Below are 23,679 nucleotides of genomic sequence, written 5' to 3' on the forward strand. Positions count from 1 at the left end.
GACTGAAACTTTAGAGTCTCAGATAGGGATCCAGGTGTTCTTTAGGGTTTTCAGGACTACTGTTGACTTGGGCTTATCATACTGTGGCCATTTGGCATATCTAGCCGAAGCTTGCATAGGAGTAATGTCCGGGACAGCCTTTTGACTCCATTTGAAATCTCTTAGTCACGGAAATCTTATTTTGTTGCCTTTTGTTCCACACTTTTGGTTAAAAAGGCATTCTCAATCCCTCAGTGCCAGGTTTAGGCTCACTCTGGAATCTGTGTCCCATGTTGCCAGGGAGACTCATTCACCTGGGGGGTCCTGTCCCAAGTCGGGGGAGTGTGATGAATTTATGTGCAGAATTCGGTTTAGAGAGAGAAAGTCCACATTTGAGCAATAAAAGAGGTTCTCTGGAGGTGACTCCTAGGCATAATTATAGGTGGGGATACCCTGATTTTAATGCATTTGATTTTTCAAAACAAATTTTATGTTAAACTCTAACAGTCATTATATATTGATACAAAATTTAATTTTCCCTATTTTAAGAAGTGATAAACTCATTAATATGTATTGTTGTATTCATTATGTACGAAAAACCATGGTTTGTCAACATACTTTTTACATTTTATTTTGATTTTTATCAGAGTATGTGCGTGAAGTTTTAAAAATCAAAATGTACTCCAAGGTTTATATGGAATAATAGCAGTCATCCCCCCATTCCCAGTTCCTACTCCACAGAATAAAGGACTTTCAACTCTTTAACCATTTCCTATGCTATTTATCTTGACATTTCTAAAAAAAAAACAAGCTTATATTGCTATTTCTTGACTCCCTGCACCCAGTTTAGATATTAGCTTTACACTGTGGAAGGTGAAAATTTAGCCCTCTTACACACACACACACACACACACACACACACACACTTCTGTTCCCACTCACCCCATCTTGCCAATAAAGTTGGATTACAATTTTTTGTATGGCTAGTATTCAGAATTTCCATTATTATTAGACAGCTCTCCACAGCTGAGCTATGTGGTATGCTCTGATTATATTTCGCTTGTTTTCCTTGGGGTTAATAATATTACATTTTTTTTAAATTTGCTTAATTTTCTGTGTATTTATCACTAATTCATCCATATCTTCTTTTTGCCAGAAGCATAGATCTTCTCTGATTACATTTACATTCATCAAGTGGTCACACTCCCCTGGAGCTCTGTGTCTTCCTGCTCCAGTCTGTATTGATTGCTCAATATCCTGCTATACAGTTGTTATTCCAAGATTTCCCTCACTCTGATTCTAAGAATCCTCTTTGCCTCTCTTATGTGTGAGAGCCTGTGTTTTATGCCACTCTGGTATCCCTGTTTCTTGCTTTACCCCCTTCTTCTCGTGGAACACATAGTCTGTTGGCTTCCTGAGATACCATGCTTTGAAAGGTATATGTTTTGAGAACTTGCATGTCCAAAAATGTTTATATTACACTCAAAACTCAATGATAACTGGCTGTCTAAAATTCTTCTTTGGATAAAATTGTCTTCTTTGCAGTGTTGCTCTAAAGAAGTATTATGTCATGATGTCATTCAGATTTTTGAAGCTATGTACAGTTATGAGACATGCTTTTTCTTTCTGGAAGAGTTTAGGTTTGTCATTTTATCTGGTCCCTGTTGTTCTTCATCTGGTTGCCTTGGTGTTCTAATTTGCTAATGCTGTGGGAATGCAAAACACCAGAAATGGATTGGCTTTTATAAAAGGGGGTTTATTTGGTTAGGCCATAAAGTGTCCAAGGTAACGCATCAACAATAGGGTACCTTCACTGGAAGATGGCCAATGGCATCTGGAAAACCTCTGTTAGCTGGGAAGGCACATGGCCAGTGTCTGCTCCAAGTTCTGGTTTCAAAATAGCTTTCTCCCAGGATGTTCCTCTCTAGGCTGCAGTTCCTCAAAAATGTCACTCTTAGTTGCTCTTGGGGCGTTTGTCTTCTCTTAGCTTCTCCAGAGCAAAAGTCTGCTTTCAAAGGCCGTCTCCAGAATGTCTCTGTAAGCTGAAGCTCCTCTCTCTGTTCCAGTGCATTCTTCAAAGTGTCCCTTTTGGCTGTAGCTCCTCTTCAAAATGTCACTCTCAGCTGGACCGAGTTCCTTCTGTTTGTCAGCTCATTTATATGGCTCCAGTGATTTAATTTAGACCCACCCTGCATGGGTAGTGTAACACCTCCATGGAAATTATCCAATCAGAGTCATCACCCACAGTTGGGTGGGGTGCATCTCCACGGAAACACTCAAAGAATTACAGTCTAATCAACACTGAAACATCTGCCCACACAAGATTACATCAAAGATAATGGTATTTTGGGGGACATAATACATTCAAACCAGCACACTTGGAGTAAGTTTCTGCCTGCCTGCCAGCCTGCCTGCCTGCCTGCCTGCCTTCCTCCCTTTCTTATCCATTGTACTGGGTACTTGGTAGTCTTTTTCAATTTGAAGACTTTTTCCTTCAGGTCTAGGAAATATTATTCTCAGTTACTTTCCTTACCTATTTGTTTCTTTCTGGAACTATTACCAGCTAGATATTGAAACTTCTAGTTTGATTCTCTAATTTTCTTTCATTTCCTGCCACCATCTTTTCATCATCTTGTTCAACTTTCTCAAATTTCATGAACTTTTACTTTCCATCCTATCTATTAGTTTCTTATTTCAATCAGATTTTTAAACTCTCAAGATCTTACTATCTGAATGTTTATTTTTAAAGAGCATCCTGTTCTTTTTCGTGGATTCAGTTATTGCTTCTTAATTGTCTAAAGATACTATGTTTTTTTAAAAAAAGTTGAAAAAGTTTTCTGCTCCCTACATTTCGCTCCACCCATTTCCGTTTTTCTATTTGCATATATTTCTAGCCTTTTAGACTAGAGGCTTGTGCTGGTTTGAATGTATTATGTCCCCCAGAAAAAGCCATATTCTTTGATGGAATCTTGTGGGGCAGACATATTAGTGGGGATTAAGTTGGTATGTTTGGATTAGGTTGTTTGCATGGAAATGCGCCCCACCGAACTGTAGGTGATAACTCTGATGAGATATTTCCATGGAGGCATGGCCTCACCCATTCAGGGTGGGCCTCAATCAGTAGAGCCATATAAATTGGCTGACAAACAGAAGGAACTCAGTGCAGCTGTGAGTGACATTTTGAAGAGACAGCCAAGAGGGACACTTTGAAGAAAGCACAGGAGCTGCAGCTGAGAGACCGTTTGAAGATGCCGTTGAAAGCAGACTCTTGCTCCGGAAAAGCTAAGAAAGGACAAATACCCCAAGTGCAACTAAGAGTGACATTTTTGAGGAACTGCAGCCTAGAGAGGAATGTCCTGGGAGAAAGCCATTTTGAAACCAGAACTTTGGAGCAGACACCAGCCATGTGCCTTCCCAGCTAACAGAGGTTTTCCAGACACCACTGGCCATCCTCCAGTGAAGGTACTTGATTGCTGATCTGTTACCTTGGACACTGTATGGCCTTAAGACTGTAACTGTGTAACCAAATAAACCCCCTTTTGTAAAAGCCAATCCATCTCTGGTGTTTTGCATTCTGGCAACATTAGCAAACTAAAACAAGTCTTTTCTCAAATATCTGGTAAACATTGCCTAACCACTCATATTTAAGAGTAAAACTCCAGAGGAGAACCTAAGATGGCGGCTAGGTGAGACAGGGCAAAAAAACACCTCCGTGAAAAATACCAGATAAAAACCAGAAAGTGACTCAGAACACCAGTTTCAGCGATGCACCAGCCAGACAAGGTCTGCCAAATCCAGAGGGACCGTGCATTTGGTGAAACCAGGAGTCTGCATTCTGAAGCGAGTGAGTGAGCTGGCTGAAAGTCCGGTGGCCACACTGCAGTGTGGGGAAACAGTGGGTTGACGTTTGGAGACGTACTAGTTCTTTAAAAAAAAAAAAAACAACCCAGGAGCGGCTGCAGATACAACGGGGAGAACCATGCAGTGAAACATGGCAGGAATTGGCTGGGCCAACGCCTTGGTGTCTGGTGTGGAGGATAGCCCTTCCCACACCTGCTGCTGATTGTCTCAGGGCCAGGGGAGCAGAGGGGAGCCAAAAGGAGAAAGAAACTGTGCCCCTTGCAGCCATCCCCGGCGGACTGGGGACACTCCTGCCCGGGGCCGGACCCACAGCCCAGAGCCAAGCCAAGAAACCCAATGTGATAGGGAGTCTTTCCCACAGCACCGTGCACACGCCACAATATTGGCCGTGGACAGTGGCTTTTAGTGCACCCACAGCTAGTTGTCCCAGAGCTGGGAAGCCGGAACTGTGTGAAAAGGGGGAAATTAACACGCCCCGTTCAACCATCTTTAAAGCAGGCTGGGAATGCCCCTGCACGGCCCGGTGGCCCAGGGCTCCCCTGGCGGGCCAGCGCGTACTTGTGACGTGGCACAATCTTCCCTCAGCAGAGGTCCTAGAAAAGCACGGCTGAGAAAGGGGACCTGCTCGGAAATCCCAGGGACCCTACACCAATAGCAAGGACTTTTGGGTCAGTGGCAGAGACAATCTGTGGCAAGACTGAAATGAAGGCTTAGGCTCTTGCAACAGTCTTAAATCTCCGGGAACACCTGGGAGGTTTGATTATTAAAGCTGCCCTGCCTCCCTAACTGCTCAAATACACACACCACATTCAGGGCAGACAGCACCAAAAACACACGCAAATTTAGTGCACCAATTGAACCCCACAAGAATCAGATCCTCATATGCAAATCCTGAAGAAAAACTGATCCCTCTGCCTCCTGGATCTTTCCTTAATGGCCCTAATTGCTTTCTCTCTTAGCATTTCAATAACCCATTAGATCTGCGAGTAGGGCTTTTTTTTTTTTTTACCTTTTTTTTTTTCTGTTTCTAAAACAATTACTCTAAGAAGCCCAATACAGAAAGCCTCAAAAACTTGCAATTTGGGCAGGTCAAGACAAGAGCAGAACAAAGAGAGCTCTGAGACAAAAGGCAATAATCCAGTGGCTGAGAAAATTCACTAAACACCACAGCTTCCCTAGAAAAGGGGGATGTCTGCTCACAGCCATCATCCTGGTGAACAGGAAACACTCCTGCCCGTTGCCAGCCCCATAGCCCAGAGCTGCCCCAGACAACCCAGTGTGACGGAAGTGCTTCAAATAACAGGCACACACCACAAAACTGGGCGTGGACATTAGCCTTCCCTGCACCCTCAGCTGGTTGTCCCAGAGTTGGGAAGGTGGAGCAGTGTGAATTAACAAAGCCCCATTCAGCCATCATTTCAGCAGACTGGGAGCCTCCGTACACAACCCAGCAGTCCACAACCACCCTGGGGGGACGGCACTCACCTGTGACATAGCACAGTCATCCCTCAACAGAGGACCAGGGGGTGCACGGCCTGGAAGAGGGACCCACTAGCAAGTCTCAGGAGCCATACGTCAATACCAAGGTCTTGTGGGTCAGTGGCAGAGACAAACTGTGGCAGGACTGAACTGAAGAATTAGACTATTGCAGCAGCTTTAAAACTCCAGGAACACCAGGGAGATTTGATTGTTAGAGCCACCCCCCCCCCCCGACCGCCCAGACACACGCCCCATATACAGGGCAGGCAACACCAACTGCACACGCAAGCTTGGTACCCCAATTGGACCCCGCAAGACTCACTCCCCCACTCACCACAAAGGCAAAGCAGGAGAGAACTGGCTTGTGGAGAGCAGGTGGCTCGTGGATGCCACCTGCTGGTTAGTCAGAGAAAGTGTACTCCACAAAGCTGTAGATCTGATAAATTAAAGATAAGGACTTCAATTGGCCTACAAATCCTAAAAGAACCCCATCAAGTTAAGCAAATGCCAAGAGGCCAAAAACAACAGAAAATTATAAAGCATATGAAAAAACCAGATGATATGGATAACCCAAGCCCAAGCACCCAAATCAAAAGATTAGAAGAGACACAGCACCTAGAGCAGCTACTCAAAGAACTAAAGATGAACAATGAGACCATAGTACGGGATACAAAGCATATCGAGAAGACCCTAGGATAGCATAAAGAAGACATTGCAAGACTAAATAAAAAAGTAGATGATCTTATGGAAATTAAAGAAACTGTTGACCAAATTAAAAAGATTCTGGATACTCATAGTACAGGACTAGAGGAAGTTGAACAATGAATCAGTGACCTGGAAGATGACAGAATGGAAAATGAAAGCACAAAAGAAAGAATGGGGAAAAAAATAAAAAAAAATTGAAACAGGCCTCAGGGATATGATAATATAAAATGCCTGAATATAAGACTCACTGGTGTCCCAGAAGGGGAAGAAAAGGGTAAAGGTCTAGGAAGAGTATTCAAAGAAATTGTTGGGGAAAACTTCCCAAATCTTCTAAACACCATAAATACACAAATCATAAATGCCCAGCGAACTCCAAATAGAATAAATCCAAATAAACCCACTCCGAGACATATTCTGATCACACTGTCAAACACGGAAGAGAAGGAGCAAGTTCTGAAAGCAGCAAGAGAAAAGCAATTCACCACATACAAAGGAAACAGCATAAGACTAAGTAGTGACTACTCAGCAGCCACCATGGAGGCAAGAAGGCAGTGGCACAATGTATTTAAAATTCTGAGTGAGAAAAATTTCCAACCAAGAATACTTTATCCAGCAAAGCTCTCCTTCAGATTTGAGGGGGAGCTTAAATTTTTCACAGACAAACAAATGCTGAGAGAATTTGCTAACAAGAGAGCTGCCCTACTGGAGATACTAAAGGGAGCCCTACAGACAGAGAAACAAAGAAAGTAGAGAGAGACTTGGAGAAAGGTTCAGTACTAAAGAGATTTGGTATGGGTACGTTAAAGGATATTAATAGAGAGAGGGGAAAAATATATATGACAAACATAAACCAAAGGATAAGATGGCTGATTCAAGAAATGCCTTCACGGTTATAACGTTGAATGTAAATGGATTAAACTCCCCAATTAAAAGATATAGATTCGCAGAATGAATAAAAAAAAATGAACCATCAATATGTTGCATACAAGAGACTCATCTTAGACACAGGGACACAAAGAAATTGCAAGTGAAAGGATGGAAAAAATATTTCATGCAAGCTACAGCCAAAAGAAAGCAGGTGTAGCAATATTAATCTCAGATAAAAGAGACTTTAAATGCAGGGATGTTTTGAGAGACAAAGAAGGCCACTACATACTGGTGAAAGGGGCAATTCAACAGAAATAACAATCATAAATGTTTATGCACTCAGTCGGGTGCCACAAAATACATGAGAGAAACACTGGTAAAACTAAAGGAAGCAATTGATGTTTCCACAATAATTGTGGGAGACTTCAACACATCACTGTGTCCTATAGATAGATCAACCAGACAGAAGACCAATAAGGAAATTCAAAACCTAAACAATCTGATAAATGAATTAGATTTAACAGACATATACAGAACATTACATCCCAAATCACCAGGATACACATACTTCTCTAGTGCTCACGGAACTTTCTCCAGAATAGATCATATGCTGGGACATAAAACAAGCCTCAATAAATTTAAAAAGATTGAAATTATTCAAAGGACATTCTCTGACCACAATGGAATACAATTAGAAGTCAATAACCATCAGAGACTTGGAAAATTCACAAATAGCTGGAGGTTAAACAACACACTCCTGAACAATCAGTGGGTTAAAGAAGAAATAGCAAGAGAAATTGCTAAATATATAGAGACGAATGAAAATGAGAACACAACATACCAAAACCTATGGGATGCAGCAGAAGCAGTACTGAGGGGGAAATTTATAGCACTAAATGCATATATTAAAAAGGAAGAAAGAGCCAGAATCAAAGAACTAATGGACCAACTGAAGAAGCTAGAAAATGAACAGCAAACCAATCCTAAACCAAGTAGAAGAAAAGAAATAACAAGGATTAAAGCAGAAATAAATGACATAGAGAACAAAAAAACAATAGAGAGGATAAATATCACCAAAAGTTGGTTCTTTGAGAAGATCAACAAGATTGACAAGCCCCTGGCTAGACTGACAAAATCAAAAAGAGAGAAGACCCATATAAACAAAATAATGAATGAAAAGGGTGACATAATTGCAGATCCCGAAGAAATTAAAAGAATTATAAGAGGATACTATGAACAACTGTATGGCAACAAACTGGATAATGTAGAGGAAATGGACAATTTCCTGGAAACATGTGAACAACCTAGACTGACCAGAGAAGAAATAGAAGACCTCAACCAACCCATCACAAGCAAAGAGATCCAATCAGTCATCAAAAATCTTCCCACAAATAAATGCCCAGGGCCAGATGGCTTCATAGGGGAATTCTACCAGACTTTCCAGAAAGAACTGACACCAATCTTACTTAAACTCATTCAAAACATTGAAGAAAATGGAACACTACCTAACTCATTTTATGAAGCTAACATCAATCTAATACCAAAACCAGGCAAAGATGCTACAAAAAAGGAAATCTACCGGCCAATCTCCCTAATGAATATAGATGCAAAAATCCTCAACAAAATACTTGCAAATCGAATCCAAAGACACATTAAAAAAATCATACACCATGACCAAGTGGGGTTCATTCCAGGCATGCAAGGATGGTTCCACATAAGAAAATCAATCAATGTATTACAAAACATTAACAATTCGAAAGGGAAAAATCAAATGATCATCTCAAGAGATGCTGAAAAAGCATTTGACAAAATCCAACATCCGTTTTTGATAAAAACACTTCAAAAGGTAGGAATTGAAGGAAACTTCCTCAATATGATAAAGAGCATATATGAAAAACCCACAGCCAGCGTAGTATTCAATGGTGAGAGACTAAAAGCCTTCCCTCTAAGATCAGGAACAAGACAAGGATGCCCGCTGTCACCACTGTTATTCAACATTGTGCAATCCAGCAAGACAAAGAAATAAAAGGCATCCATATTGGAAAAGAAGAAGTAAAACTGTCATTGTTTGCAGATGATATGATCTTATATCTGGAAAACCCCGAGAAATCGACGATACAGCTACTAGAGCTAATAAACAAATTTAGCAAAGTAGCAGGATACAAGATTAATGCACATAAGTCAGTAATGTTTCTATATGCTAGAAATGAACAAACTGAAGAGACACTCAAGAAAAAGATACCATTTTCAATAGCAACTAAAAAAATCGTACCTAAGAATAAACTTAACCAAAGATGTAAAAGACCTATACAAAGAAAACTACATAACTCTACTAAAAGAAATAGAAGGGGACCTTAAAAGATGGAAAAATATTCCATGTTCATGGATAGGAAGGCTAAATGTCATTAAGATGTCAATTCTGCCCAAACTCATCTACAGATTCAATGCAATCCCAATCAAAATTCCAACAACCTACTTTGCAGACTTGGAAAAGCTAGTTATCAAATTTATTTGGAAACGGAAGATGCCTCGAATTGCTAAAGACACTCTAAAAAAGAAAAACGAAGTGGGAGGACTTACACTTCCTGACTTTGGAGCTTATTATAAAGCCACAGTTGTCAAAACAGCATGGTACTGGCACAAAGATAGACATATAGATCAATGGAATCGGATTGAGAACTCGGAGATAGACCCCCAGATCTATGGCCGACTGATCTTTGATAAGGCCCCCAAAGTCACTGAACTGAGTCATAATGGTCTTTTCAATAAATGGGGCTGGGAGAGTTGGATATCCATATCCAAAAGAATGAAAGAGGACCCCTGCCTCACACCCTACACAAAAATTAACTCAAAATGGACTAAAGATCTCAATATAGAAGAAAGTACCATAAAACTGCTAGAAGATAATGTAGGAAAACATCTTCAAGACCATGTATTAGGTGGACACTTCCTAGCACAAGCAACAAAAGAAAAAATAGATAAATGGGAACTCTTCAAGCTTAGAAGTTTCTGTACCTCAAAGGAATTTCTCAAAAAGGTAAAGAGGCAGCCAACTCAATGGGAAAAAATTTCTGGAAACCATGTATCTGACAAAGGACTGATATCTTGCATATATAAAGAAATCCTACAACTCAATGACAATAGTACAGATAGCCCAATTATAATATGGGCAAAAGATATGAAAAGACAGTTCTCTGAAGAGGAAATACAAATGGCCAAGAAACACATGAAAAAATGTTCAGCTTCACTAGCTATTAAAGAAATGCAAATTAAGACCACAATGAGATACCATCTCACACCAATTAGAATGGCTGCCATTAAACAAACAGGAAACTACAAATGCTGGAGGGGATGTGGAGAAATTGGAACTCTCATTCATTGTTGGTGGGACTGTATAATGGTTCAGCCACTCTGGAAGTCAGTCTGGCAGTTCCTTAGAAAACTAGATACAGAGTTACCGTTCGATCCAGCGATTGCACTTCTCGGTATATACCCGGAAGATCGGAGAGCAGTGACACAAACAGATATCTGCACACCAGTGTTCATAGCAGCATTATTCACAATTGCCAAGAGATGGAAACAACCCAAATGTCCTTCAACAGATGAGTGGATAAATAAAATGTGGTATATACACACGATGGAATACTACACGGCACTAAGAAGGAACGATCTCGTGAAACATATGACACCATGGATGAACCTTGAAGACATAATGCTGAGTGAAATAAGCCAGGCACAAAAAGAGAAATATTATATGCTACCACTAATGTGAACTTTGAAAAATGTAAAACAAATGGTTTATAATGTAGAATGTAGGGGAACTAGCAATAGAGAGCAATTAAGGAAGGGGGAACAATAATCCAAGAAGAACAGATGAGCTATTATGGATAAAATTAACGTTCTGGGAATGCCCAGGAATGACTATGGTCTGTTAATTTCTGATGGGTATAGTAGGAACAAGTTCACAGAAATGTTATTATATTAGGTAACTTTCTTGGGGTAGAGTAGGAACATGTTGGAAGTAAAGTAGTTATCTTAGGTTAATTGTCTTTTTCTTACTTCCCTGTTATGGTCTCTTTGAAATGTTCTTTTATTGTATGTTTTTTTTTTTTTTTAATTATTATTTTTATTTATTTTTATTTTTTTATTTTTCATACAGTTGATTTAAAAAAAAAAAAATTTAAAAAAAAACAAGGAAAAAAATATGTAGAGTCCCCTTGAGGAGCCTGTGGAGAATGCAGGGGTATTGGCCTACCCCACCTCGATGGTTGCTAACATGACCACAGACATAGGGGACTGGTGGTTTGTTGGGTTGAGCCGTCTACCACAGGATTTACCCTTGGGAAGACTGTTGCTGCAAAGGAGAGGCTAGGCCTCCCTATAATTGTGCCTAAGAGCCTCCTCCCGAATGCCTCTTTGTTGCTCAGATGTGGCCCTCTCTCTCTGGCTAAGCCAACTTGAAAGGTGAAATCACTGCCCTCCCCCCTACGTGGGATCAGACACCCAGGGGAGTGAATCTCCCTGGCTTCGTGTAACATGACTCCCGGGGAGGAATGTAGACCCGGCATCATGGGATGGAGAACACCTTCTTGTCCAAAAGGGGGATGTGAAAGGAAATGAAATAAGCTTCAGAGGCAGAGATACTCCAAAAGGAGCCGAGAGGTCACTCTGGTGGGCACTCTTACACACAATTTAGACAACCCTTTTTAGGTTCTAAAGAATTGGGGTAGCTGGTGGTGGATACCTGAAACTATCAAACTACAACCCAGAACCCGTGAATCTCGAAGACAATTGTATAAAAATGTAGCTTATGAGGGGTGACAATGGGATTGGGAAAGCCATAAGGACCATACTCCCCTTTGTCTAGTTTATGGATGGATGAGTAGAAAAATAGGGGAAGGAAACAAACAAACAAACAGACAGACAAAGGCACCCAGTGTTCTTTTTTACTTTAATTGCTCTTTTTCACTTTAATTATTATTGTTATTTTTGTGTGTGTTCTAATGAAGGTGTCAGGGATTGATTTAGGTGATGAATGTACAACTATGTAATGGTACTGTGAACAATCGAATGTACGATTTGTTTTGTATGACTGCATGGTATGTGAATATAGCTCAATAAAATGAAGATTTAAAAAAAATGTAAGCTCTGTATCAATGTTGAATTTCTTGAAGTTCTTAGCTGCGCTTAATGGGATTGCATAAAAAATGTTCTTATTCATGGGAAGTGCATACATGAATTATATTGTTCAAAGATGTGTGCAGCTTGCTCTCATGTTCAGAAGACAGAGCACTAGATGATAGATAATAGATAGGGAGGGAGGGAAAGAAAGAAATGGTGTGACAGGATGTTAAAGTTGGTGGATCAGGGTATCAGGGGAGGGGGGTCGGGGTATGCTGGAGTTCTGTGTATGGGGTTTGTATTGTTTTTGCAAATTTTATTTATTTCGAAAAAAAATAAAAAAAAGTAAAACTCCAAAAAGTTGATTAGCAGCCCTGTTTGCATCAGCAAGGCTTGTTGTTTGGTGAGCTTCACTGTATCAGACACAGACTCAACTTTTCTTTAGAGGACACCCAGATTCCAGTTTCTTGCGATATTTCCCTTGGGTAAGTCATTTTCTCTAGAGAGAAATACCATAGTCAGTGGGGAGTGGGAAAGTGCAGTTGGTAGGTTTGTCTGCCAACCACTGCCATTCAGTATATGGACTTTCACACAATACCTCTATTTTCAACAGGCTCAGACCCACCTTTAGCTGTGCTTCGTGTCCCCAGTGCAAATTGTCCCTGGTATAGCCTTTTTTTTTTTTTTACATAAATTCAGTTTTATTGCAATATATTCATATACCATACAGTCATGCATGGTGTACAATCAACTGTTCACAGTACCATCCTATAGTCATGCATTCATCATCCCAATCTATTTTTGAACATTTTCCTTACATCAGAATCAGAATAAGAATAAAAAATAAAAGTAAAAAAGAACACCCAAATCATGCCCCCATCCCACCCTATTTTTCAGTCCCTTTTTGTCCCCATTTTTTACTCATCTACCCATACAGTAGATAAAGGGAGTGCGATCCACAAGGTTTTCACAATCACACTGTCACCCCTTGTAAGCTACATTGTTATACAGTCGTCTTCAGGAGTCCAGACTACTGGGTTGGAGTTTGATAGTTTCAGGTATTTACTTCTAGCTATTCCAATACATTAAAACCTAACAGGTGTTATCTATATAGTGCATAAGAACGTCCACCAGAGTGACCTCTCAACTCCATTTGAGATCTCTCAGCCACTGAAACTTTATTTCATTTCATTTCACTTCCCCCTTTTGGTCAAGAAAATATTCTCAATCCCACAATTCCAGGTCCAGATTCATCCCCAGGAGTCATATCTTGCATTGCCAGGGAGATTTACACCCCTGGGAGTCAGGTTCCATGTAGAGGGGAGGGCAGTGAGCTCACCTGCTGACGTGACCTAGTTAGAGACAGAGGGAGGGCCACATCTGAGCAACAAAGAGGCACTTGGGGAGACTCTTAGGCACAATTGTATGCAAGTCTAGCCTCTCCCTCGCAGTAACGAGCTTCATAAGGGCAAGTCCCATGATAGAGGGCTCAGCACATCAAACCGCCAGTCCTCAATGTCTGTGACAACATCAGCATCAGTCCAGGTGTTTGGAAGTCCAACTCTTCCACATTTTCCCCCAGTTCCTCAGGGGGGCCCTGCAAATATATTTTTATTCTCTGCCCAAATTACTTTGGGATGTGTCACTGTTTCACTCTAACCTTTACAAACCTACCATATCTCACTTCCTATTCAAAGTTCCATGTAATTGGGGTATTTGAACAAACTGACTGTAGAGTTATACTGTTTAGCAAATACAGATCCTGCACCAAATAGACATCTCTTCCCTTGGTCTCACATGGAAGTTGAAGTTTTAAAACAGTCAGTTTCAATCTTTACCCTTTGGCTCGGTTTGCCCTAGTCTTAACCATATCTGCTTCATTCATATCACTAATTGAAGTCTGGGCTCTTTTTCAACTTTTTTTTTTCTTAAACAATTGCTGTATGCACTAATACTGACATTCATATCTGCCAAGCCCTAGCTCTGAGTTTCAGGTGTCACAGAGATATCCAGTGTTCCAGAGACCAATTAATTAGGTTATATACTAAAGGATCAGCATCTCAAAGTTTGGAGATAGCCATTACAATTCAGGAATAGATTTGACTGCTGTAAGAGCTTACAGGCTAAGGACCATTACAATAATTGTTCCCCTCTTAGGCAGTGTTCTAAGATTCAATTCTGAGTTTACACATTGTAGTTAGTCCATATTGGTGAGGCATTATAGTGTTTTCCTTTATTTCTGATGTACTTCACTCAAAATGCTGTGTACAGGATCCATTCACCTCATTGCATGTCTCACAGCTTCACTCCTTCTCATAGTTGCTCAGTATTCCATTGTAGGCATACACCACAGTTCACCATTCTGTTCCTCAGTCTATGTACCCTTAGGCCACCTCCACCCATTGCAAATCATGAATACTGCCTCCATGAACACCAGTGTGCAAATGTCCATTCATGTCTGTCTCTCAGATCTTCCAATAACATACCCCATAATGAGGTTGCAGGACCTTATGGCCCCCACATACTTAGCTTTTTGTGGAACCACCACACTGACCTCCAGAAAGGCTGCACCATTCTGCCTGCTCATCAATGGTAGATGGGTACATCCTTCTCTCCATGTTTTCTCCAACACTTTTACTCCTATTTATATTTTTTTCTTACAATTTTATCGAGGTATATTCACATACCATACATTTATCCACAGTGTACAGTCAGTTCACGGTATCATCATAAAGTTGTACATTTATCGCCACAATCAGCACTTGAACATATTGATTACTACAAAAAAAAAGTTTTGTTTTGTTTTGTTTTTAGCAAATAATAAAAAAGATTATAAAAAGCAAAATAACATGTCATACAATACAATGTATTAGTAAGGACAGAAAACAACACCACTACCAAGAATCTCATATCCCTCCTTTATATCCCCCTCTCATACACACTTAGCTTTGGTATATTGCCTTTGTTACATTTAATTGAAGCAAATTACAATGTTACTGTTGACCATAGACTCCAGTTTGCTTTATGTTTTTTTTCCCAAATACCATCCCTTTTTCAACAGTCTTCATGGTTGACATTCATTTGTTCTCCCACATGTAAAAACATTTTTATAGTTGTACATTTAGTAACAGTCATTGGCCACTCCAGTTTTTGCCAAGTTATACAATCCCAGTCTTTTATCATCTATCTTTACCTCTGGTGTCATACATTCTCCTATCCCACCTCTTTCAGCTTTATTCAGTGTAGTTACAGACATCTTTGTTCAGTGTACTTAGAATTTTGTGCTACCATCACACAGTATTATGCTATCTATTTCTGGGTCTATACAATCAATCCTGCCAAACATTCTGTAGTCCTTCAGCATCAAATGCCCGATCTCTACCCTCTTTCTAGCTTCTGGTAGCCTGTATTCTGAGCTTTTAACTCTCAAAATTTGTTCATTAATATTTGTTCATATTAATGAGACCATACAGTATCTGTCCTTTTGTTTCTGGCTAACTTCACTCAACATAACGTCCTCAGGGTTCATCTACCTTATCATATGTTCCATGTCTTTGTTCTGTCTTACAGCTGCATAATATCCCATCATGTGTATATACCACAGTTTGTTTATCCACTTGTCCGTGGATGGACATTTGGGATGTTTCCATCTCTTGGCAATCGTGAATAATACTACAATAAACATCGGTTTACAAATGTCTGTTTGTGTCTTAAGTTTCGGTTCCTCTGAGTATATACCTAGCAATGGAATAGCTGGGCCATATGGCAAATCTGTACTTAGCTTCCTGAGGAACCTCCACACTGTCTTCCAGAGTGCTTGCACCATTCTGCATTCCTCCTGGTATAGCCTCTTAATGGAACAGAGCTCCAGTCTTTTTGCTGAGGTGGAAGAGTTGTCTGACTGGGTTTGGTGAGAATAGAGTTCTGAAAATCCATCTCTTGTACAGACTTTCATCCAGTTCTGTTTTCTGTCCTACCTACAGTTCTCTCTTCAGAAGTACCTGGTTCATTTCCTGAACCTTCCAAGTTTCTGCAACACCATTTGACTTCTATCTTAGCTTTTCCCTGTGCCTGAGCTCAGCGTTCAGCTCTGTCAGTTCTGTTATAAAGTCAGTTACCACATGTCCATTTACTTTTCAGTTTCCAGAATTTTGATGACACCTCTAATGCGGTCACCTCCTCCTCTCCCATTCTCTGTGGGTCTTTATCTAACTTATCCCTTTTTGGTCATTTTAGTGGGATTTAGAAAGAGAGTGGCGATAAATAAGTTTGTTTGATCTGCTACTTGTTAACCAGAAACTTTAATGAATATTTTTTTAAATCAGATGTTAAATTATGTTTGGTGATTACAAGTATATTAAAAATGTAGGTCTTTGATAAATAGTTTTTAGAAAAACATTAAAAATGTAGGTAGTTACTTAATTTCAAGTTCATGCAACAGAAATAGACAAAAACTGCTTTTATGACCTGATGCTTAAAATTATTCCATTTTTGGCTTTAAAAAAAATAAGCTTTTAATTTTATGAGTGTTGTGCCCTGTTTCTGAATGATGGGCTGTGAGAGGTTTCAGGCTGCTATATTATAAGTTTTCCCACAAAGTAACATTAAAATGTTGGATAGCTTTTATTCCCAACAAAGTCAGTTTTGATGTAATTTTCACTATGTGTTTTCTCACTAATTTGTTAAGGACTAGAGACATTTTGATGTGTGGTATGATAATTTTGATCAAACCAATGCAATTTATGAATCTACTGATCGTCTTGAGAATTTAAAAAATTGTTTTGATGTTCCTCATTTAACTTTTTTTTTTTAAGAGAAGTTGGGGGTTACAGAACAATCATGCATAAGATACAGAATTCCCATATACCACCCCATTATTAACATCTTGCATTGGTGTGGAACATTTGTTATAATAGCTAAAAGCACACTTTTATAATTTTATTAACTATAGTCCATAATTTGACTTAGGGCTTATTGTTTGTGTTATGCAGTTCCATGGATTTTTTAAAAAATTTTTATTCTAGTACCATATATACAATCTAAAATTTTCCCTTTTAACCACATTCAAATATATAATTCAGTGCTGTTAATTACATTCACAGTATTGTGCTACCATCACCACCACCCATTACCAAAACTTTTCCATTGCTCCAAATAGAAACTCTGTACATTTTGAGCCTTAATTCCCTATTCCCTACCCCATCCTGTCCTCTGGTAACCCATATTCTCTAATTATTTCATACCAGTGAAATTTTTTGTCTGGCTTATTTCACGTAGCATGATGTCTTCCAGGTTCTCTTGCTTTGGTATGAGGGTGATGTTGGCCTCGTAGAATATATTAAGAGTATTTCCTACTATTCAGTCCTTTTGGAAGAGTTTGAGGAGGATTGGTGTTAATTCTTTTTGAAATGTTTGGTAAAATTCTCCTATGTAGCCATCTGGTCCTGGGCTTTCTTTTATTGGGAAGTTGTTGAGGTTTTTTTTCTTTTCTTTTTAATGTTATTTTATTGAGATGTATTCACATACCATACAGTCATCCAAAGTGTACAATCAGTTGTTCACAGTATCATCATATGGTTGTGCATTCATCACCACAATCAATTTTTGAACATTTTCATTACTCCAAAAAAATAAGAATAAGAATAAAAATAAAAATAAAAGTAAAAAAGAACACCTGAAACATCTCATACCCCTCCTTACCCCCCATTATTCATTTACTTTTTGTTCCCGTTTTTCTACTCATCTGTCCATACACATGAGTGTGAGGACATACTCAGGGAGTGTGAGCCACAAGGTTTTCACAATCACGTAGTCACACCGTATAGCAATATAGTTATATGATCATCTTTAAGAATCAAGGATACTGGATTGCAGTTCAACAGTTTCATGTGTTTCCTTCTAGCTATTCTAATATACTAAAAACTAAAAAAGGAAATCTATATAATGTATAAGAATAACCTCCAGAATGACCTCTCAACTCCATTTGAAATCTTTCAGCCACTGAAACTTTATTTTGTTTCATTTCTTTTTCCCCCTTTGGTTCAGAAGGCTTTCTCAATCCTACAGTGGCAGGTCCAGGCTTATCCCTGGGAGTCAAGTTCCTCATTGCCAGGAAGATTTACACCCCTCAGAGTCATTTCCCACATAGGGGGGAGGGCAGTGAGTTTACCTGCCACATCTGAGCAACAAAAGAGGCCACATCTGAGCAACAAAAAAGGTTCTCTGGGGGTGACTCTTAGGCACAATTATAAGTAGGCTTAACCTCTTCTTTGCAGTAACAAACTTCATCAGGGCATGCCCCAAGATCAAGGGCTCTGTCTACTAAACTGGTAGTCCCCAATGCTTGCAAGAAAATCAGGAATTTGTTGGGAAGTTTCAGTGTCTGATTCAATCTCTCTATTAGTTATTGGTTTGTTGAGATCTTCTATTCTTTTTTTTTTTTTAACTTGATGTATGGTTTTCTAAGAATAAGCATTTCCATTGTTCTTATTTGTTGCTGAAGGTTCAAGTTTTCCTCTGGCTCTATTTCCCTTCATTTTATTTAACCTTTCTAAGGTGTAAATCTGCACTTTTTTTTTTTTTTTTTTTAGTTTTTCTGAAAATGTCTTCATCTCATCTGCATTCTTGAAGGATATTTTCACTTAATATAGAATTCTAGGTTGACAGTTTTGTTCTTTCAATATATTAAAGAAGTTTTTCTCTGTTTTCTGGCCACAATAGTTTCTGATGAGAAAGTTTGTGCCACTCAAGTCTTTGTCCCCTGTATGCAACTTTTTTAATTCTCTGCTTCTTTTACAATTTTCCCTTCATCTTTAGTTTTCAACAATTTGACATTAATATCAGATAATTTTCTTCACATTTCTTGCTGTTTGGGATTTGAACTTCATGAATTTATAAGTTTACACCTTTACTAAATTGGGGAAAGCTATAAATATCATTTCTTCAAAATTTTTTAAAACTCCATTCTCTCTCTTCTTCTGGGCTCCAATTAATTACGGATATTGTCTTACAGATTTCTGAGGATCTTTTATTTTTTTACAATCCTTTCTCTCTGTTTATCAAAATGGATCATTTCTTTTGGTCTAATACTGTGTTCTTGAATTCTCTCTTCTGCCACCTTCTTTCTTCTATGAAGCTCTTTCAGTGATTTTTTTTAAATTGTTTATTGTATTTTGTTTTAAATTCTGTTTTTTTTTTTTACATTTCTTGTTGATCTGTTGATGTTTTGCATTCTTTATTTCATTATATGAATATTGTTCTTTACCTTTGTGAGTGTAGTTATACTAGTTAAGCCTTTCTGTGATAATTCCAACATCTGAGTCATTGAGGGGTCGAGCTCCGTTGATTCCTTTTTTGAAACTGATCACATTTTTCAGATTCTATGTTGAGTAGTTTTGGATTGTCTTGAATGTTCTAACTGTTACATGTTTCAAAGAGTATTGAAATTTTTTAAACACACAGTTCTTTGATTAACCTCTAACTTCAAACTCTTCTAATAGTGGGTAACATCTCAAATTCCAGTTCATATTGCTTGCCACTTGTTCAGTGGGTCCAGGCATCATTTAGAGACTTGGAAAGAGTTTATATATGGAATTTGGTGTTTCCCTTCACCTTTCCAGGATTCACCCCTTTCTCTGCTAGTTCTGTTTGTCCTGGTCTCCTTCCCCATTTCCACTCTGGCTGCTCTCTCCTGAGATTCACATTTCCTGCAAAACCATGGTCCAGTGGGTACTTGAGCAATGCCATACGTAGAAAGCTTGGTGCACCGCAACACTGCAGCGGTGCCCGTCGCAGTACACCAGCGGGTTCTCCGCCTAGCCTCTCTCATCTGAGCAAATGCAACAACCTCCAATCATCTCCTTCATACTATGGGACACCTTGTCCTCCAGTGACACGGGCAAGATGCTAGAGACCATTTGGGCTCCACCGCTTGGTCACTCTCGTTCTGCGCGGAAGTCAGGAGCCATGTCCTTGCTGACGCCCCCGACTCCCCGCCTTTCACTCCCCTTGGCCCCACCACTAGCGCCGGAGCCCATCGCCGAGGCCTCTGCACAGGAGCACTGGGCCGCAGGCCGGCAGCCCCACAGGGCGAGGGCTGCCAGCCACCCTTCCCAGACAGGCCTTTCTATTTCTTCTTGAATCAGTGTAGGTAGTTTGTGCGTTTCTGAGACTTTGTCCATTTCATCTAGGTTATCTAATTTATTGGCGTACATATCCTCTTATAGTCCTTTTTATTTCACTGGAGTCAGTAGTAATGTCTCCCTTTTCATTTCTGATTTTAGTCATTTGTGTCCTCTTTTTTTCTTTGTCAGTCTAGCTAATGATTTGCCAATTTTTTTGATCTTTCAGAGAACCAACTTTTGGTTTTGTTGATTCTTTTGTTTTTCTATTCTCTATTCCATTTCTCTCCACTCTAATCTTTATTATTTCTTTCCTTCTACTCAAATTATACTTTAGGTATAATTTGCTCTTCTTTTTCTATTTCATCCAGTTTTGAGGTTAGTTCTCTTATTTGAAATGAAATCTTTCTCTTTTTTTAAATGCAATTTTATTGAGATATAGTCACATAACATACAGTCCTCCAAGTTGTACAATCAGTTGTTCATAGTATCATCATATAGTTGTGCATTCATCACCATAGTCAATCTTTGAACATTTTCATTACTCCAAAAAATAAAATTAAAATTAAAATTAAAAAGAACACCCAAAACATTCCTATCCTTTTGTCTTTTTTAATGTAAGCATTTAGAACTGTAAATTTCCCACTCAGCACTGACTTTGCTGCATCCCATAAGTTTTGATATGTGGTATTTTCATTTTCATTTGCCTCAAAATATTTTAAAATTTCCCTTGTGGTTTCCTCTTTAACCCTTTGGTTGTTAAAGAGTACATTGTTTAATTGTCACATATTTGTGAATACTCCATTTGTCCTTCTGTTATGGATTTCTCGCTTCATTCCACTGTGTTTAGAGAACATGCATTTTATGATTTTGGTACTTTTGAGTTTACTGAGTTTGTTTTGTGACCTACCATATGGTTTATCCTGGAGAATGATCCATGTGCATTTAAGAAGAATGTGTATTCTACTGTTACAACTTAGATTTTAACATTATTGTCCCTTGTATTTCTTGTCTTCACTAATGGACCTTATGGGTAAGATCACTGTATTATTTATCATCTAAACAAGAGACATTTTGAGGGAAAGAAGGTGCTATTAATAATTATGCCAGGACAGCATAGTAAACCCAGACTGTTCCTGGCAAATCATGACATTTGGTCCTCCTAATTAATAAAAACAATTAAAATTTTAAAAGTCAAAAACACAATGACAGCCAGCCTGTCAACTGAATGAAAAATTGATTTTCTGAATCACAGCATGAGCACACTCATCTCATCTACCTTGGCTGCTGATATATACTGTTTGAGGTACTCAAACAGTTCTGTTTTCAAGGGCAATTATAATAATATAATGTAGTATAATTTAATATATAACAACATAATATAAATGCAACACAACATAAAACAATTATAATATATAGTATATAAATATGTCATTATAATATATGATAAATATAAGAAAGGCCCTCATATATTCAGCTTAGTCTCAGCATGGAATTACACTCAAAGAGGCAGTCATTCCAGCAACCAAGAGTAATGAGACCACTATAGGACCACTCAAAAGCTCCTTCTTGCTTCCCAATTGTATTTACCCACAGCATCTGCAGAGCCAGTCAGGTTCCAAATCTATGACACTCAGCCCATCCAAATCTTCTGTCTCCTGTTCCCTGCCTTGCCTTTTTCTCTTAGCTCTTTATCATGTCAACCAAGTTAGTGTCTTGGGGATTCCTTACATTTTTCTTTCACCACTTAAATCTTTGAACCTGTCTGGCAAAAAAAAAAAAGCGTTATTTCAAAAGAATGGTGGGGGAAGAGAATCTAAGCAGATAAAGGAAAATTGTCTTTAGCTGAAGGGATAAGAAAGAGAAGTCTGGGAATAGTTTCACATCAATAGCATAATCTCCATCACGTAAAAAATTTAAATAATTATCAATTAAAAATTGTGATGCTGTTACCACGTTTAACAATATGAAGTCCTTGAAACATCATTACAAACTCCAAAGTGGGGGAAGGGAAAATCACAGGTTAGGAAACATTGAGCTAAGATAAGGAGGCGAAAAAGCCTGGTTAGCGTACAGAGAACATGCAGTGCTTCTCAGTTTCCCAAGTAGTCCTAGTGGCAGAGGAAAGAGGACTTGTATTGAGTGTCTGGGGTCTTAGCCTGAAGCTGCATAGCAAGTCTCTTTGAAGTCACTTGTTTTATCCTGAAAATTCATGAGTTTTATTCTGCAGATATGTCCATATCTTAATATAAATGTTTTGTTTTACTCACACAGAGTATGACTGATGCTTAAGAAGATATGCTATCTTTATCTGGTGTCTTTGTAAAGCCCATGGCATTATGACATGTTTGAAAACCTTGAAATTGCAGGGGAGATACAGAAAATAAGACTAGATAGCTTTTTTAGGTTATTGCTGTTGAGGGAACAGATTCACAGTCCTGCATCCTCAATTCCAAAATGGGTGGGCAGCCACTTCTCAGTGTTGATTCTATGGAAGGAGGGAGCATGAAATTTTAGAAGTTGGCTTTAATAAAGTTAAAACTTAAGAAAAAAAAAAAGGAGGCAATTATACTAACACAGATGAGAGATACTGATATATGGGAGTGGTGAGAATGAGATGAATTTGAGAGCTATTTAGGAGAAAGGCTCAATAAAGACCATTATGACTGACTGGATTTGGGGATTGAAGATGCTTCTCAGATTTTAGTTAGAATGTGGTAAAATCTGCAAGCTTTAGAAATACATTGCCTGGATTCATATTAGCTGTGTGATCTTGGGCAAGTAACTGTTGTAAGGAGTACATGAAGAAAGCCAGATAAAATGCTTAGCACAGTACCGAGCACATAGCAAGGAATCAACAAATATTAGCTACTATTATTAATACATTGGACTTGGGTTTGTCTCCCTTAAAGAACTGAGTGTATTATCAGCTGACATTTAAGTGTTAATTTTAATGCTAGTCACTGAGATTGTATTAATTTAAGTGGTTAGTAATATTTGGCTTCTCTGTTCATGTTTTTAAAAATGGGTATGTTTATTTTACAATTTTACACATATATATGCTATTGTAAGCAATTTCAAATTATTTTTAGAAGCAGGCAGCATTTAAATTATAGACCCAAGCATAAGCATTATAGTATCCCATGAAGTTTAAAGGATATATGACAATAAGCCTGGTTAAGATTTTCATTACAGTAACACACATAATTCCGTTGACATTATTTGTTTACTTATTCCAGCCTTAAAAGGAAATGTAGCAAGTTGAAATTCAAACTTGACCTTTTTCTTTCTGGAAAAATCAACAGAAGATTACATAGATGAAGATGTGATTAGTGGCCTATTTGTTGTAATAATTATTAAAATTTGTAAAAATAGTACACTATATTAGATAAAAAGTCTTATCTACTTCTGGTTTCTTCAACATATAAATCCCAAGGGGGAGAAAGGATGGAGGGGAATTTATAGATTAAGAGAGACTTAAAAGACCTAACAACCTCTTCCAATGTGTGGATCCTATTAGAGTACTGACTTTTTAAAAAGTGTGTAA

At 38.6% G+C, this 23,679-nt stretch overlaps 1 protein-coding gene across 3 annotated transcripts in view; it reads left to right on the forward strand.

The window, feature by feature from the left end:
- EFCAB10 (EF-hand calcium binding domain 10) overlaps nt 1-23,679 on the forward strand; it is a 56,012-nt gene that overhangs the window by 1,836 nt on the left and 30,497 nt on the right. The gene's annotated exons all lie outside the window — the stretch shown is intronic.

The sequence above is a fragment of the Choloepus didactylus genome, chromosome 5, assembly GCF_015220235.1.
Source record: "Choloepus didactylus isolate mChoDid1 chromosome 5, mChoDid1.pri, whole genome shotgun sequence".
Taxonomy (NCBI): domain Eukaryota; kingdom Metazoa; phylum Chordata; class Mammalia; order Pilosa; family Megalonychidae; genus Choloepus; species Choloepus didactylus.